At 36.4% G+C, this 5,695-nt stretch overlaps 1 protein-coding gene across 2 annotated transcripts in view; it reads left to right on the plus strand.

Annotated features, from left to right (window-relative positions):
• The window catches only part of ZHX1 (zinc fingers and homeoboxes 1), a 24,527-nt gene that overhangs the window by 9,950 nt on the left and 8,882 nt on the right, over positions 1-5,695 (plus strand). The window lies entirely within an intron of this gene.

A 5,695-nucleotide genomic window follows, 5' to 3' on the forward strand; every position in this document is an offset into this window, starting at 1 on the left:
GAAACTAAATAGAATACAGAGTCCTAAGAATTCTCAGGGTGTGTGTGTGTGTGTGTGTGTGTGTGTGTGTGTGTATATGAATGCCGATGCCAAAAGATTCTCAGCATGTATATTTTTGCTACCTAAGAACAGTTTTTTTTAGTTGATGCTAGGTCAAAGCTAACATGATCCTTAAAAGCTATAGTATTTTCAAAATGTTCTTATTTGACCCAGAATTGTTGTAAAAAAACAAAGTTTGTGTCATTCACATAAAACCTTACCAAAGTAACATGCTTTTGTGGCTAACTAGGCCAACGTACTGTTACCTGTTAATCATTTAATTTGAAGTACAAGACAGCCAAAAAAAATAGAGGGTTGGAAATTCAATGCAGTTACGCTCTGCTTAATTATAAAATTTTTTATACTTTTTTTAGTAGTCAGCATAGAATTTGAAACAATCCATTAACTTGTTATGGTGTATTACACTGAGGACTTATTTTTTAATCTTAAAAAGTGTAGTAGAACACCATTAAAATATAGTTTTCTCATGGAACAGAGAGATAATCATTCTCAGTGCAAATTTGCATTTGCTACCTTTATAGAAACTATGTTCTTTTTTCCTGAATTTCACTACAGGAATAATTTTTTGAATGTTTTTATCTCCCTTGCTTCATGCTTAAGTAGTCCACAAATTTAGACATACACTATTCTTACATAAGACTGTTCTGTTACAACAGAATTTTAGATATTAGTAAATGATTGTTGAATATTCATTGCTATATTTTGATTAAAAGAATATTTTAGATTCGAGGATGTTTTAATATTCTCATGACTAAGGTAATTTTTATTAGTAAGAGTTTTACCATTGAAAGTAATGTACTATAAAGCAAACACAATTGTTTTTTATAGCCCCTCTGTGAATGTTTAACTTAGTGATGTAAAATGTATGTTGTAATACACACTATAGATATATTTTAAAGCTTTTTCAGCAAATATTACTGGAACCCTAATATGCACTTTGTTGGGCCCTGGGGATATAGTAGAGAGCCAAACAAGCATTCATAAAAGAAGAACTTCTGTAAGAATTGCCAAAATCTTTATACCGCCATGAAATAAGTTTTGCTTTCATTAAATGCTTTTCTGCAGAGAAACTTTACTGTAATTATTTCAATAAGTTCAGAATCATGAGTTGGGTGAGGAGTATCCTACCCTCAGGAGAAGAGCCAGGATGCAGATAGACCTATAGAAATTGGCTTGGCCAGATCTATACCCTACAATGAGATCCATAGGTGATCTCAGAGGCTCTTAGAACCAGTATGACTTCTCAGAGCAGGGGCAGCAACTCCAAAAAATATCTGGAATATACCAGAATGCTTTACATTCTGACAGATTAGATATCCTGGGCCCCCGGAAAAACCTTTATGTAGCACATGTTTTTGTCTTAAAAATAGAAAGGAAACTTTGTTTCCAGTTTGAGACAAATGATCATAGAAATATTTTAGTCTATTTGCAATTTTAAGGCCTTGAAACTATTGTTTGATGTATTTTATAATAAAGCAATGTTAGAACAATATTAGAGAAAACTTGTAAATATCACAAACAAAAATTTCACCCATAATCTAATGTGAAAATATTTTTTATATACACTCATCTAGTCTTTGCCTACATGCACACATTTTTCCTCAGTTATTATAATTAATACGTGAATTTTGTTCTGATTTTTAAAAAACTTAGTAAATGGCTATTGATTATCATTTTTAATGGCAGTATAAAAATTAATTGATTTGATCAGGTTTTTTTTTAACTTATTTCTCTACTGAAAGGTTAACTGATACCAGTTTCCAAAAGTAATTACATTTACAGTGCTGGATGCATTTCGAGCATACTTTTTTCTTTTATTGGCAGACTTAACTTTAATTTTGTTCTAATTGCCATACCACCTGGCACTTAGTTGTGCAATTGACCCCTAACCCCATTTTACCGGTAAATAGTGCAAGGTTTTCCAGATTGATTTTGAGTCCTGTTTTTTAGTTGACCTTCAAATAGAGGATGAGATGCCTGTCAGCTAATAGCAATTTCTTTATAGCAATTTTCCTGTCCCAGCCCCATTGCACTTTAATGACAAAGGGAGATGAATTGGAACCTCACCGTAGAACTTCTTATTCTGTGTTTGTACTCCTGCTTTTTCATTCAATTTGTGTGCCTTGTCAGCTGATTACATTGCTAAAAAAAACCCAAAAAGAGTGAGTGAGAGAGTGTATAACATTAAATAATGATATTTCTTTTTCTCCTGAAAGAATTTTTCAGGGACTGGAAAACAGTATGTCAGAGTGCGTGAAGGAAATATTTTTACTTGATCAGCTTCTGAGGTAGATACTGCTATTCCTGTTTCCCCCAGGGAAGCCATTTGCTTTTCTAGAAGCCTCCTGCAGTGTGCTCATACCATTCCTGATACTTCCTCTCTTATTGCATTGATCACAGTTATTCTAAGTAATTGTTTACTGCCAGTTACTTGCTCTATTGCTAATACCTGACAGAGAGTCTCTCTTGGTTACCACTATATCTGTAGTATCTAACAGTACCTGGCACATGGTTGACATTCATCAAATAGTTGTTGAATGAATTTGTTGAACTGAAGAATCTTGGTTTTATAGGTGAGAAAACTGAGGTTGAAATTGAGTAGTTTTTCCAGTTACCTAATTAGTAGTTGATAGAGATGACTCCCAAACCTGTGGTTTTACCTTATACCACAATGCCTCTGTGAATTAATTACCCTGGGCCTGGGTTTCTTCTCCTGTGAAGATGTGGTACTAAGGTCCTTGTTTCCTCCAAAATTATAAGAACACTGAATATACTTTTGTTTGCCCTTCTATTTATTTTTAGACTATACACATTATGCAGAATTGAGCCATTGGACCAAATCTTGAAGCTCTCTTGGGAATTCTCAATCTCCCTTTAGAAATATGTTAAATAATACACTGACCCTGATTTTGTTAGCGAAGTCATGGAGAACCTGAAGTTAGGTAGTAGTGAGCAAAAAGTTTTAGGAGTAGAGAGAAAAGAGTATTTCTCGGGTTTATGTGGTTGGATGTACAAGTAACCAGAGGTCGGGGCAGTCTTCTTTTTTTTGGTCTTTTTCGTGACTGGTAAGGGGATCGCAACCCTTGGTGTGCTGTCGCCTGCACCGCACTCAGCCAGTGAGCACACCGGCCATCCCTATATAGGATCCGAACCCGCAGCAGGAGCATCGCTGTGCTCCCAGCGCCACACTCTCCCGAGTGCGCCACGGGGTCGGCCCTTGGGGCAGTCTTTAACACCCAAGGTAGTCAGATTTTTAGTCTTTTGTGTTACTAAAGATTTAAATTTAAATATTGCCAGTGCCAGTGTTTTCAAAGGAAAAAGCACAATTTGGGGTGTATATCACTAGATTTTAATATAATGTATGAGTATTTTATACTTTTCATGACTTCAGCAAATATTTAAGCTTGTGAAATTTGTTTATATATATTACTATTTTTATGCTAGATAAGTAAAAAAATAAGTTTAACCCAGAGAGCTGGAGAGCCAGAAGAAGAAAGGGATCACGGCTGCTCAGGTTTCTTTTCTGTATCTTTTATTACTGCTGGCTACTGTGCTCTACCCCCAGATGCCCAGGCCTACTTTCCACAGGGAAACAAACGGAGAGGACACGTTCAATTCATTCTAGGTTCGTTTTCAAATTTCGTGGCTCAGCAGTGGTATGGTGAGAAGGATTTTTGAAGAAACTGAGATATTGTCTTAAAAGCATTTAAGTTTTAAGGCAAAGGCTTTCAAGCACATTTCGGAACCCCTCAGAGGTGGGAGTGGGGAGTGTGGGATCCCTGGGAGGCCGCCAGGGAATAGTTTAGCCTCTGCCTCCTCCAGCCCAACAGCTACCCTTTTATCTATTTGGCAGTGGGGCTTCTTAGAGTATTTTGTTTGAAGAAAGGGCTCCCCTGCTTAAAACAAAAAGGTCGAAAACCACCACTTTAAGGAAAGGTTGTCTCAGAAAAAAACCCTCTATTTTTGACCCCCATTAAGTAGAGTCTCTCTTGGATTCCAGGAAAATAATAGTCACAAAATAGCTTACTCCCCTGCCTCTCAACAGTTTTCCTTTAATGTCCAAACTGTGAGCGCTGCTCATTTATTACTCTTCCACTTAGACAGACAGACAGAGCTATTTGGGGCATTCCCAGTTTCTAATAACAAATAATGATCGAACAGCTCTCTTGATATGCTAAGTGAAATAGTGATGACCCCTATTTGATTAGGTGATGGTATTAACTTAGTTTCTAACATTTAGTTAAGAAATAGTTTTAGATTTCAGTGATTTCTTTATAATCTCTTAGAAATCAAAGGAGTTTTATAGAAAAAAAGAATGACACTTTTGAGAGTAGGGATTTGGACCATTGATACCACTGTTATTACTAAGCCGATGCTCTTTATAGGGACATTTAGTCTGACTTTCCATCTGCTGCTTGGATCCATCAAATGGAAGTACAGTCTGTATTTGAATAATTCCAGTGAGGAGGATCTTACAGCCTTCAAAGTCAGGGCATTCGTTCTTTGGACAGCTCTATTTCCATGCTTGGAGATGAAAATAGCTCTAATTTGTGATGGAGAATAAGTGAGACATTCATTTTATGCATTTAAATTTGGTTTAGATTTCAGAAACACACAAATTTTAACTAGTTTAGCACCAAAGTTTTATATTAAATTTATTAAAAATGTATTTGTATGCATATAACTTACATTTTCTTGATTTAAGGTCATTATTGTGATATTTGAGCTACTGTTGTCTATGGTGATGCCTCAGGCCCTGTTAAGTTTTGTAGTCCTGTTTTCCTAGTCATTACAGTTCAATTTGATAACATGTGGTGATTACCTACTTGAGTACAGCCTTCTTGTATGCACTGGGGATACAGACATAGATGAGATGTCAGCCAAAACAGCTCAGCTGGGAGAGCATGAGATTGAAGAAAGGTCCTTGGCTGGATCCAGAGTTTCAGAGATTTTGATTTATCTCAATAAAGCTGTTACTAAAAAAAGAATGGAACACAATATTTATAGTAAGGAGACCACAGCTATGGATAGGGGTGTGGGGACAGAAGTGTAATATTACTCACTACAATACAGTAAGTGTTGAGTGTTAGACTAGAAAATAAATAGGGGAAGAGATGAGACCAAGTTAAAGGGAGAAGGTGATCTGTAGGGCAGGTAGAGAGATCAGCACACCAAGTACACAAACAAGTGTAAGAAATGGCCTGAGTCAAGGTCTGAAAGTGCATTGAGTGTCCCTGGAACAGCTATCATTTCTGGTGTGCCTAAAGCATAAGGAAATAAAAGGAGGGAGAAAGATGGCAGGAGAGGAAGTAGAAAAGTGAGGTTGGGGCCAGGTTGTAAAGGGAATCATATGTCGCCCTAAGGAGTTTGAACTTTATTCTTTCAGCATTGGGAACCGATATCAGGAGACTGATGTGATTACATGTATCTTATAAATTCTGGTAGCATTGTAGAGAATGATTAAGAATAACATTTCTGAAACTTTGCTCATTCATCTTCTGTCTTTGCCATTTTTGCCATACTTAAGTATGCTTTGGGGCTAAGACTAGTAGGAAGAAGAGGACATAAGTGATGAATTTCTTTCTTTCTTTTTTTTTTTTTTTAAAGATGACCGGTAAGGGGATCTTAACCCTTG

Source organism: Galeopterus variegatus, unplaced genomic scaffold (assembly GCF_000696425.1).
Source record: "Galeopterus variegatus unplaced genomic scaffold, G_variegatus-3.0.2 Scaffold1919, whole genome shotgun sequence".
Classification (NCBI taxonomy): domain Eukaryota; kingdom Metazoa; phylum Chordata; class Mammalia; order Dermoptera; family Cynocephalidae; genus Galeopterus; species Galeopterus variegatus.